The sequence below is a fragment of the Phodopus roborovskii genome, unplaced genomic scaffold, assembly GCF_943737965.1.
Source record: "Phodopus roborovskii unplaced genomic scaffold, PHOROB, whole genome shotgun sequence".
Taxonomy (NCBI): Eukaryota; Metazoa; Chordata; class Mammalia; order Rodentia; family Cricetidae; genus Phodopus; species Phodopus roborovskii.
This window is the reverse complement of record NW_026126541.1, coordinates 18,611,666-18,625,328: the sequence shown is the minus strand read 5'-3', so window position 1 is coordinate 18,625,328 and position 13,663 is coordinate 18,611,666. Positions and strand designations below refer to the sequence as shown.

General features: G+C 35.8%; 1 protein-coding gene across 1 annotated transcript in view; it reads left to right on the top strand.

The window, feature by feature from the left end:
* Lcor (ligand dependent nuclear receptor corepressor) overlaps window positions 1–13,663 on the top strand; it is a 97,149-nt gene that overhangs the window by 49,108 nt on the left and 34,378 nt on the right. The window lies entirely within an intron of this gene.

Here is a 13,663-nt window from a genome sequence, read left to right as displayed (position 1 = left end):
AGTAAATATTCTGTGTACTTACTAAAGAAGCTAAGAGTTTTCATAAATTAGAAAAATTATATTAATTTATATTTTGAGTGTATTCATGTGCCAATAATATATTCATAATCCTCACTAAGAATATATTCATAATCAATCCTCATTACTTCCTTCATCTGCTTCTTAAATTTTTTTGGGGTAGGGAAAGGTGGTTTTTGTTTTGTTTTGAGATAGACTTACTGCATAGACCAGGTTGCTTTTTTTTATACTCCCAATCCTCCTGCCTCAAGCCTGTGAATGCCACCATGCCTGTCATTTAGCCTTTAGAAAGTTTTTTTAGGCATAAGATGGGCATGATGGTACCATAATTCCTGGAAACTCAGGTAGGAACTATTAAGGACAAAGTCCCCATTCTCATATATAAGTATTTTTAGAGCTAATTGATAATACAAGAGAATAAAAGGAAAATAATAGATGTTACTGGAGTTGCTTTATAAAGGAAGTAGAACTCAATTTGTACCTCAAAAGAAAATCTGTACTTAAGCCAATTTAAGTAGTTGCCTTTTAGTGTGCAGTAGAGATATATTCATAACTAGAAGTCATAGGATCTAGCAATAACCCAGAAAATGAGCCTGAACTAGGATCTTAATTTGAATATTAATAGAAAAGATTCATTTAGAGAATCTGGATTAATGCTTTAACAGCATATGATGATTATACATGTATTATGTAAATGTTAGTGGAAGTAAATAAGAAGGAAGTGATACTAACTTTAGCTTCCAAGCTTAGGTGGCTTTTGAGGAAGGTGTACTAGCCAAAGCAAGCATTGAAAAATGTCCTGTCCAAATAGACTTCTGTAAATGAAATTGAAATACAGTATGCAGATGAAAACTTGGGAGAATTTTAGTGCAAATGGTATATTTAAGGGAGATAAATCTTAGAGACTTGCTGAGGACCTTCATTTTTAGGAAGTAGAAAAAAGTCAAATTGGAAAGAACAGTGAAAGAGTTACCTGCTTTGTACCAAGTTATCGTCTAGATTCCACATGTAACAAAGTACAGGGTCTGTGTCATCTTTACTGTACTAACGTAGACTTCTGGGCCATTTCTCAGAATAGAATGGACCTTAGGAGAGATGAACAAGTGTCCCAGAATACACTCTTGAGAATGGCATGCCGAATTACTGATGGTAAGAACTAGATGGCAAGGTTGACAATATTAGTGAGAAACTAGGTGATTGTGTATGTTAATGGATATATTAACGATTTTTCAAGTAATTGAAAAGAGTAATAAGAAAAATCAGCAGAGAATGAATAGACAAAGGATTAGAGCCACCTCTTTACCTCCCTCCACAGATAGTACTTTTATCAATGTAATAATGTAGTAGAAGAATTAAATAGGTAATACAAGATAAGTAGTACTGTCTAGTTGTACAGATACAGTGCTGTTCATAATGCTTATATTGTCCTAAATGGGTGGTTTTATATCCTTGCACTTAAAATGACCATGGGCATCTAGGAACATTCATAGTCACAAGAGGAGAGTGAATAAAAATTTCAGAAAGCCTTCTGATGTGTTGGGCTGTTGAATGAAAATCGGGGATAGTATCAGCTTTGAATTTCAGTAAGTAGAAATCCTTATTAACTGTGAGCATGGCTTAGATTTATCTTTAATACTTTTAAAATAGCTTATACATTTATAATGTAAGAAAATTATCTACAGCAAAAGTGAGTTTTTGTACATTCTGAATACTGCATTAAAACTCAGTTTCTGTAGAATTCCTTTAAGTTCCAAGAGATAGATGCATAGAGGATGATTCATTTTCTTTCAGATGCCTACAGCTTTGCCATTTTCTTTCAGCTTATGAGGTTGTAGGTATGCTTCATTAAAGAAGCTAAGAGAAACCCAGCAGTAATGGTATACGCCTTTGATCCCAGCACTTGGGAGGCAGGCAGGTGTATCTTTGTGAGTTCAAGGCCAGCCTGGTATACAAAGCTACACAGAGAAACCGTCTCAAAAAACAAAAATAAACAAAAAAAGAAGCTAACAGTGTGTGTGTGTGTGTAAGGCGCTGGAATAGTTACCAGTTTGATAGGAATTGTATTAAATATTTAAATTTAAATTGTTTGGAGTAATATCAACACCTTAATACTAAGTATTTGTCTTTGAAAAGATAAAAAGGATTTACTTACTTCCAATTGTAAAATCAACAACTGTACAGTACACTCATTACCCAAAAGCACCAGCCAGTGGGAAATACAGGTATTGGATGATACTCTCAGATCTAGTCTTCACATGAGAAACCCTTGGGCAGCTGGCTGAAGGTCTTACGATTGTTTTGTTTTGTTTTGTTTTGTTTTCAAGACAGGGTTTCTCTATGTAACAATGTTGGCTGTCCTGAAACTCTCTTTGTAGACCAGCCTGACCTCAAACTCACAGAGATCCACCTGTCTCTGCCTCCTAAGTTTTTTTTTTTTTTGTTTGTTTGTTTTTGCTTTTTCTTTGAGACAGGGTTTCTCTGTGCAACAGTCCTGGCTGTTCTGGAACTCACAGATTGTCCTCGAATTCACTGAGATCTGCCTGCCTTTGCCTCCCAGGTGCTGGGATTAAAGATGTTTGTCACCACCACCTAGCTGTCTTATTACTTTTTTACAGATAGATATTCCTAGGGACTTCAGATCATTGAGTTTTCAATTTATTTTGAAAAATGTTTAAGTGAATGTCTCTACTTCTCTGAAACCCTGATTCTTGTAGATTCATTAGTGTTGGATCATTACTTCCTTATGTTCAGTCCTTCACATGCTCACTTTTCAGATGTATTAAACAATCCCTCCCAAGTTTAAAAAAAAAAAAAAACAAAAGCTAAAGACACTTTAACTTTCAGCCTTTAAACTTAGCTGTTTTCCTACATTAACTTGGTAGTCTGCTTAGCCATACTGAAGATAGCATTTATATATAGCAAAAATGCATTAAGCAAATCCATACTTTGTTTACATAAAGAATAATAATTTAAGATTCTCTGTTAGATAATTGACATTAAAGTATATGAACATTTAAAGTAGTGAGGCCATTTTATCTAGGGCTTGCTGACATTTAAAATAATAAGATGAAGGAAATTGGCATTTAAATCAATGAATTGTATCTTGTCAGCTCTCTTTTAGCTCATTGCTTAAAATGTCAGGAAGCCATGGGTAACAGGCAGGGAGGGCTGTATCTATAAAATCGTGGCTCTGGAAGACTCTTCCAACATAGTTACTACAACATTTGTGTATATATACTTGCTTTTAATCCCTAGGTTTTTATGTCCTATGGTATGAATTCATAACAATTGCACCTAAATTTAGATAATCAAGGCATATAGTAGGTATGTGCTTAGATAGGAGTGGCTTTCAAAAGTTATCCTTTGATGTTTGTATTACACTTGAGAAATCCAGACTGCTTTATTCTTCCGAAGTGAAGCTTGTCATTTGACTTTTCATTTCCTTTTCTTTCATTCCCTCAAGAGAAAATAAGTAGCCATTTATTTAAGCCACCTCCTCCAGTCTTACCTCCCCATATGTAGGGTGAAAAAATGTTAGACTTAAAAAGAAACGCTAAGAAATGTTCATCCTTACTATTTAAGATTTAACTTTATTTACAGTTTATTGCTGTGAGGGCTAACTTCCATGCTGATATAAATTTCTTGTATTGTTTATTCAGTGACACCTTTGCTATTCCAGGGATTTCTGGAGAGATCTGGGAGAAGTTTCACATTTCTGTTTGGTCAGCAAAATGTGCTTTGTTACTGAGTCTTGCTCATAGGCTGCTTTTTGAGTACCCTCAAGTTAACAAAAGAGACTGTTTGTGCAGCAGAACTTATGTAGCTTGTAAGACCTTAGGAATTTACTATGTGATCCTTAGCAGAACACTTCTTACTTTCAGTGAGTGGAACATTTACTCTTATGACACATTTGGAACCTAGGATATTTACTACCCTGAAACTGATTTTTAGTGGTCTTTCAAAATTGAGGTAATATTTTTATACAGTAAAACTAATTCAGAGAGTAGGGTTAGGGGATTTTTGTTCGTGTTTTCATACATATTTTCCCCCTGCTCCTTTGTAGTTAGCCTCTTCCCCAGACCTCCAGGCTTATGCAATCCCTAGAGTTTTATCTTTCTTAGAATTATGTATGATCCTGCATTGTGCAGTCTTTTGTTTGACTGTTTTTGCTTAACTAAATATTTAAGCTCCTATTTGTTTTTGTGTATAGTGTTCTGTTCCTTTTTATTTTCTTTGTAGTTTTCCTTAGCATAGACATAACATAATTCAGCCTTTTATTATTAAAATTTATTTTATGTATATGAAGGTTTGCCTTACATGTATGTGTGTCTAATGCATACAGGGGTCAAAAGAAAGTATCAACTACCACAGAACTGGAGTTAAAGACTATTGCAAGCTACCATATGATTCTTGGAACTCAATCTCCATCCTCTACAGGAATAGCGAGTGTTCTCAAACCCTGAGCCATCTTTGTTCCCAAGTTGATCATTTTTTATGGACCTTTGAATTGTTTGATGATGACTGTTATGACTTACACATTTATATGTCTCTGTGAGGGCATTGAGTCTATTTTCATGCTGAGTAGTAGTGTGTGGTAGTCATCTTCTATTAACCATGCAAGAGAACACCAGTGTTCCTCATTGTGCCAGTGTGAGGTGTTGTCAGTCTTCACATTATCCAGTGGGTATCTCTCTGTAGTAGTATCTATCTCATGACAGCTTTAATTTTTATTTCTTGGAGAACAATTGATGTTGAGATTTTCATTCTTATTCATCTCTCCCTGCTTGCTTTCCATTCCTCTCTCTGTTTATACATAGGTGTGAGAATGAGTGTGAGTGTGTGTGTGTTAGTGTGTGTGTGTTAAAAGATTTCTTTGGCTTGTTTGCCATTTAAAGAAATTTACTTAAATTATAATCATTCTTCATAAACCTTTTGGTCAGGTGTGACATACAGCTATTGTCTCCTAGACTGTAGCTGGTTCTTTCTCTCCCTTCCTTTTAAAGATTCGTTTGTTTGTTCATTCGTTCGTTCATTCAGTTGATTAATTTATTTGCCCATTTATTCTGGAAATCAAACTTTGGTCTCCAGGAGTATGTGTTAAATGTCTTTACCCACTCAGGTATTTTCTTACAGTGTCACAAAATAGACTGAGATACACTGTATATTTGCAAGCATCTTTTGGAGATTTTTATTGCTGTGCCACCCAAAAAGTCGTAAATCACAATATTAGGTGAAAAGAGGACATATTTTTAAAGATTTTTTAAAAAATGTGTAGAGCCATTTTGCCTGAATGTATGTCTGTGTACCATGTGTGTGCAATGCCAAGTCGGGTGGAAAAGGTCATTGGATCCCCTGTAGTTACAGACTGTTGTGAACTGCTATGTGGGTGCTGGGTTCCCTGTAAGATAGCCTGTGCTCTTGCCTGCCAAGCCATCTCTCCAGCCCCTATTATAATATTTAGTAAGGAACTTGATGTCTTATTGGAGATCTCCTTATCATTGTTGCTCCTTTACAACCGGAAGCTATTCCACCAATAACTGTGATGGGAGATGTCATTCTGTAAATGCGTTTCTCTTATTGGTTAATGAGTAAAGCACTGTTGGCCAATAGGAAAGCAAGATAGGCGGGACTAGGAGACAAGGAGGATTCCCAAAGTGGTAGGGAGGGGTTCCAAGATAGAAGACGAAGAGAGCAGAATGCCAGCCCCTCTCTCCAGTAAGATGAGACCACGTGGAAATACTTAGATTAATAGAAATAGGTTAATACTTAAGACAGAGCTAGCCGATAAGAAACAAGTAACAGGCCAACAGAATTATATTTAATACAGAGTCTCTGTGTTTTTTGAGGCTGTCATGGCAATGTGACCAGGCTGGCGGAAAACTTACTCCTAACATAACTGTATGGTTAATTACTCAGTACTATGCAGTAACAACAATCAAGTGGATTTTGGAGACAGAATCAACTGTGGGTGTGAGCTGATTTACCAACTTACCTAAAGGTATTTCTAGAAAGATAGAAATTCTAGCTTAGACTTCAACTTTTTTCTTATTTGGCTCTGACCAAAATTCCTTTTTATAATTGGAACACCTAATGTCCTTTTTAAAAAAAATTTATATAGAATAGTATCACATATTTTTGTTACCTTTTGCCTTACCATATAGTGCAGATGTGGTGTAGGAGCAATACTGGAGTGTTTTGTTGTTAATTTCCTGCCACTTTGCTTTTCAGTTCTGTTAGCTCTATACCACATAAACGTTCTTGTCCTTATTGGCTCTTTTTATATTTTGCATATGTATATGCAGCAAGGGACAGGACAGTAAGCTATGTTTTATTGATGCATCATCACTGAATAAAAAAAAAAATAGTGTTTTTTCCTGAGACAGGGTTTCTCTTTATAGACCAGGCTGTCCTGGAACTTAGCTTGCCTCTGCCTTGAGTTTCTGGGATTAAAGGTGTACCACCTCACCTGGCTTGCTATAAACTTTTACACAGAGATGTTTAGGGTTAATTGATTAAAAGTATAATTAAAACAAAGCAAAATGTATGATTTCATTCTATTTTTAATCTTTAGTTATTGTTTTGTATAAAAGCAAATGAAACAGCCATTTAACTGAAAAAGAAAGTTATTTATATGTATAGTATGTGTGTATACGTGTGCACACAGATGGACTTGAAAGTGTGCAATGATTTGTACATGTATGTAAGGTATACATGCGCACACAGATGGAGTCTATAGGTCAGTGGAGGTACTCCTTTCAGTTCTTTAGCACAGTAAGTTTTTGAGACAGTCTCTCACTGAAACTGAAGTCCCCATTCTGTGGGGCTGCACAGCCTGCCAGCAAGCTGTAGGGACCCAGTATCTCTGCCTCTCCAGTGCTGATAATATGGGCCATGATTTCTCTGGCTTTTTCCCTCAGTGCTAAGGATCTGAACTCAGATCCTTCTTCTTGCATGACAGTAATTTTACTGATTGTTAAATCATCTCCTCAGCCCCTAAAATAATTTTAAAACAACCATGTATCATTGTCCCAGTCAGTAACTGTTACACAAGCTCAAATATTCTTCTAACAGATGAGATGGGCCTCAAGAACAGAAAACTCATACAGCTCTTTCTAGGCAAACAAATCAAAATTAGAATTAGAAAGTGCCTAAAGGCATTATTTAAAAAATAGAAAAAGAAAAAGAAAACATTTTTTTTGGTGTGTGTGATCAGTTCAGAGCCAACTGGTAGCTTCTTTTTAATAACAATTGAAATAATGTATGTGTTTAAAAATTAACATTGAGCCAGGCAGTGGTTTGTATGCTTTTAGTCCCAGCACTTTGTTAGGCTGAGGTAGGTGGATCTCTTGAGTTCAAGTCCAGTCCATTCTACAAAACAAGTTCCAGGACATCCAGGACTAAACTGAGAAACCCTATCTTTATCTTAAAAAAAAAAAAAAAGAAAAGAAAAAGAAAGGTTAACATCACCAGAAAAAAGGAAACTAGCACAGAAAAACCTTCCTGAAATTTGAGTTTCAAATATCAGTGACAGGTTTACCCCTGCAAAAATAAAAGTTACCTCATTTTGTTGCAGTGGGCTTCGCAATTTATGTCTCAGTATATGGCAAAAAACAATAGAATAGGCAACTAACAGATTGATGTGCAGCCCAAGTATGAGCAGATCAGCTTGCAGTTTGGAGGAAAAGCAGATAAACTGGAAGAGAGTCAGACTGGGCAGAGACACTAGTAGTCATAACAGGGCCATCTAAGAAATGGCATCAGAACCTACATGCCAAATTGAATGAGATGATGTACGTTTGCAATTTCAGTACTTTGGAGGCGTAACAAAGAGAATGATATGTTCAATTGAGCCTGGGCAAATACGAAGGCTGTGCTTCATATTTGGGGAAAACCAAAACATTATGAATCATGTAAACCTAGCAACATAATACATATAAGGCCACATTACTTGTTTTTAGTAGGTACGTGTGGAACATTCTTTATGATATACCATGTATTAGGACATAAGACAGATTCTCCCTTGCTGTGCATACTTCTTAACTGATCTACACCCCAGATCCATAAATTAATGCAACAAGATGGAATGAAAATTAGAAACCTGTAACAGAAAATACAATGAATCCACAAGCATGGTGCATGCCTTTAATCCCAGCACTTGGAAGGCAGAAACAGGTGGATCTGTGTGAGTTCAAGACCATCCTGGACTACAGAGAGTTCTAAGAAAGGGCTGTTACACAGAGAAATCTGTCTCAGAAAAAAACAAAACAAAGAACCCTAAGAAAACAAAACAAAAATATTTGAATAGATCTGTATTATGAGTTGAAATTTGCCCCCTCCAAAAGTTGTGTTGAAAAAGAATAGTAGCTGATGGTACTGATGAGTGTGACTTTATTTGAAAATTAGACCTTTGGAGTCTTAATTTAGTCAAATAAAAATGAAGTGATGGTTGCTATGGTCCCTGAATCCAATGACTTGGTGTCTTTATAAGTAAGACATGAAGGGACAGACAAACATATAGACAGAAAGGGATGTATCAAGATAGAAGCAGAGGTTTGATTACGTCATCATAAATCTGGGAATGCCAAAGGTTGTTAGCAATCACCAGAAGGTAGAAGCAAGCATTGAAGGACTTTAGAAAGGAAAACGCTATACAAACACCATGATTTTGGACAAGTAGACTCCAGGACTGTGAGAATAAACCTCTGCTGTTTGAGCTTATGGTATTATGTTAAAGCAGCCCTAGGAAATGAATGCAACATAGAACAAATGAAGAAATTAAATTGGTAATTAAAAGAAAAAAAAACTAAACAAACGTGTTGGCAAATGTTTCATAGGAATAGTTCTCATTTTCTCTTTTTTTGTCTATTTAAAAAGGAAGGTTTTAGCTGGGTGTTAGTATTGCATATCTTTAATCCCAGCACTTGGAAGGCAGAGGCAGACTGAGTTCGAGGCCAGCCTGGTCACAGCTACACAGAGAAACTGTGTCTTGAAGGAGAGGGGAATAAAAAAAAAAAAGAAAGAAAGAAAAGAAAAGAAAAGGAAAAGAAAAGAAAGAAAAAGAAAAACCAGTAAGAATTGCAGCTACAATATCTAGTTCATTTGTGTTTGGCAAAATCAGAGAAAATATTCTATTGTCTATTTTCTTTGTGACTCCAAAGTTTTATACCAAATTTACCTTATATCATAACTAAGGAAAACTGTAAGTATGACTGTCTAGTCTTCAACAAAGACCCCAGAAGTGTGAAATGTTACCTAACTACTGGGACACCTGGCTGCCTGGACAGTCACCCTAAGTTCCTCTACAACATTAGGGCATCCACCTTTGACCTATAGGCCTAGAATATTTGACAGGCTTATCTCTGAAGCAGGAAATTTTGAAGAACTGTCTTACCTTATCGTGACAAGGTTTGACAGTCAATTTTGTTTTGTATCTTGCTGGTCCAGTTTGGATGGTATACTGTCATCAATTGAGGCAATGGGTAGTATTTTGTTCAAATGGCTAGCTTTTGCCATAAAGCAAGTACCATATGAAGGTTCGTCGATGTCCATCATCGTTTCTGAAGTGGATTGGTGCTGTCAGGAGCAGATGTGTCTCCTTGTCATGAAAAGCCTTAGATTATCAATTATATTAAATACCACATTCTGTAGGTCTTTGAAATTTTGAAGACCATCTATCTAAATATATCTGTGTATGGCCTTGAAAACTTACTAATATTAAGTTTTACTATTACAGATGACTATTAATCTGTATACATTACATTTTAAATGAGCTACATAAACACAATACCCCCAAAGACTAGAAACATATATACAGTATAACAAAATTAACTTTAAATTTGTATCAACATGCCAAAATCCATACCATTGTGAAATATTTAAGACTAGTAGTTACTTTTTAAAAAAGTATATTTAATAATCTGCCCTTTTATCCTATCATTTCTTTATCCCCCTTTTCTTTTTAGAAAGAGATCTCTGAATTTAGTCTCTTGTTTAGCTTTTTCCCTATTGCCAACTTGTAACCAACCCCCCCCTTAAGTGATAATAAATATCTATAATTCATCTCTTGTGAATGTAGGCATCATTCTCTAGACTAGTTTCTATTGTTTGGGGGAACCTTGAGACAATCAGAATAATTGTTAGGTATTGGCTGTAGTATTCTTGGGGGCTGGATCATCTCAGCCAGTAGTCTTGAAGCTGTTTTGGATACTGGATCACCTGAGCCATCTGTTTTTATTGGTGTCTGGTCCCCTTGCTCTGAAAATACACAACCTTAAGGGTAACATACATATCTATATTAATACAAATATAGACTGTTTTGTATACAAGTTGGCCAAAAATGATTTTTTTTTGTTTTATGTTTGAGCAGGTAAAATATACATATCCTGTATCTTGTAGCTCTTTTAGGGTTATTTCCTTATGTTTGTAGTAAATCAGGATTTTCAGGTGGTCTTCCCCAATAACCTGGAATGAACCCACAGCCTCTCATTTCCTGTGGAAATAAAAGCATAACCTATTCCCCAAAGCAACAAATTTCTTGACTTCCAATTTTAAAAATATATAGGTTGGTTTAATCCAGCAGTTTTTATAATCCAGTGTGTCTTAACAGCTGTCATTCCTTCCTTAGCAGTCAACAAATTCAAAGACAACACAATAACAAACAGTATCCTGAAAAATACACAGTAATGTTGTCTATTTAATGTTTTTTTTCTTAAATTACACCCCTTTTAGGGAATTTACTGTTTTAAAATTATATATTTCTATTTTTATGACTATCTATACCTTCTCTTCTCTCCCAGGCTTATGTATAATTTAAACCCACTGTAACTTGTTTAGAGGTTTTTCCTGTCTAGATGTTTTTACTGAGCATCAGTATTGTTTTAATCACATGAGACAAATCTTAAACTGCTATGTCAGCCACTGCAGGTGTAGCTTAGCTTAGTGCAGGGCAGCTGGTGACTGGTTTTTCCTGCAGGCAGCTTCTGGGAGACACATCCTGGTACTGCAGGTGGCATGAGAGACATGAGACTACGAAGCCACATTTGGCTCTGGTTCTTTGCATTTAGAACCTTAAAAAAAAAAAGCTTTCTCAGGCTTTTTGTGGGTGTATGTGACCCTGGACATTGGGTACATTTGGAGGTGGACTTTCCCATCTGCTAGTTCCCAAGTAACTGACATGGAGGCTCAATATTAATTTTAAATGTGCTCAGTCAATAGCTCAGGCTTATTACTAACTAGTTCTTACAAGTGAAATTATCTAAGTTTCTTATCTAAGTTTTCCCCCATGGCTCATGGCTTCTTCCCTCATTTCGTACATGTCTTACTTCCTCTGTATCTGGCTAGTGACTCACCTGACTACCCTTCTTCCCAGAATTCTCTTCATGTGGTTCTCCTGCCTAATCTCTCCTGCCCAGGTATAGGCCAGTCAGTTTTGTGGCTTTTTTGTTTGTTTGTTTTAAGCTAATTTGAGTGACCTATCTTGACAGTGTCCAAAAGAATTATTCCGCACACACCTATACTCTGGAGGTTGGAGAGATAACACAGCAGTTTGAAACACTGGTTGTTCTTTCAGAAGACCCAGGTTTGGTTTCACAACCATCTGTAAATCCAGATCCAGAGGGTCTGATGATGCCTTCTGAGTTCCATGGGCACCAGGAACATAAATGCATGTTGGCAAACACTCATCACATGAAATAAATCTCCAAAAAAATTATTAAAGAAAAACTATGGATTCTGGTCTTGCCAGATATTTAAAGTATTAATTCTAATTCTTAACTAACTTTTCTAAAGGATGGGATGGAAGCCTCCCCCCCCCTTTTTTTTTAAAAAGGAGTTTGATTATTGCCCATACCAAACCAGACAGAAATATCACTGAATACTATCAGGGATATCAACAGTAAAGAATCCTTTATTGAGCAGCAAAAAAAAAAAAAAAAAAAAAAAAAAAAAAAGTCAATTATACCATTGTGTAGTGAGATTTACCTCAAGAGTTGAAAGGTATTTTAATAACCCAAGATCAGTTAATGTAATTCAATGTCTTATTAAAATAAATGGCAGACATCATGCAACTTTTAAAAAAGTACGACAAAAACACAGTTTTCACAAATTGCAAAAGTGCAAAATTACTTAAGACCAAAAGTCTGAAATGGCTTTTTCCTAAGATGAGGAATAATATGGTACTGTCCATGTTCAATGCTTCCATTCAGCTTCTTTTTAGGAGGCTCTAACTAGAGTAATATGGTAATTAAAAGCAACCAATTCTATATAAATATGAGGGACAGGTGTACAACTTAACACTGTATAGTTTTAAGTTGTGTTTGGATGTCTTTATGTGTATGTATTGATATTTTGCCTGCATGTTGTCTATCATTGTGTGCTTAGTGCCCCAGGGAATCTGACATCCACTTCTCATTTACACTTGCACACACCTTTAAAAAAAAAAAAAAAGGAAAAAGTGGGGTGGGTATATAACTGAGTGATAGAGCATTCACCTGGCACTTGTGAGGTGCTAGGTTAGATCCTCTACTACTAAAACAGCGTGTGTACACACACACACAATTGCTGCAAACAGTGGCATTGAGAAAACTCACAGAATGGGGAGAAAATGCTTTTCAATGCATAATAATACATATAGAATATATCCAGAACTCTGCAATATAAACATAGTCTAATTAAAATGTGAGCAGATAATCTCAATCTTCAAGATGTATCCAGTTGACCAAAGAACACAGGAAAGGCTTGACATCATATGATAGAAACTTAAGCCAAAGCATGACATACATAGCACTTTTCTCTTAGAATGTCTTAGTTAGGATTTCTATTGCTATGGAGAGAAACAATGACTATGGCTACTCTTATGAAGGAAAACATTTAATTGGGGTGACTTGCTTAAAAGTTTCAGAGGCTCGGTTCATTATCATCATGGTGGGGAGCATGGTAGCATGTAGGCAGATGTGTTGCTGGAGTAGTAGCTGAGAGCCCTACATCTTGTAGGCAGCAAGAAAAAGATTGAAACACTGGGCAGTATCCTGACCATAGGAAAACCTCAAAGCCCACCCCCACAGTGACACACTTCCTCCAATAAGGACGGAGCCACTCCAACAAAACCATACCTTCTAATAGTGCCTCTCCCCATGAGATTATGGGAGCCAATTACATTTAATCTACCACAGATAAGATAATTTAAAAAAAAAAAAAAGTATTCATGCTACATAGGGAACTTGGAAACTCTATACATTTTTGTTGTGAGTATAAAGTAGTGCAGCTACTTTGATACTTCTTAAATGCTAGATATAGTTAGCATATGATCCAGAAATTACCACTTAATTGTCTAGCTAAAATGTATACAGACATCCACACAAAAACTTGAGTACGTAATACTCTCATTGCTTATATGATAGTAGAAAAGTGGAAACTATCAAAATAGTAGTAACCAGCTGTTAAATGGGTAAGATGTGGTATAGCAATAAAATGGAATGTTCATTTAGCAATAAAGGAAATGCCAACACCTGCCATGATATAGATGAACCTTGAAATTAATATTCTAGGAGAAAATGTCACCCCTCCAAAAAAATAAAAAATAAAAGGCTCCATTTAGATAAAATGGCCATAATAGTCATATCTTCAGAGATGACATAAAGTATTAAAT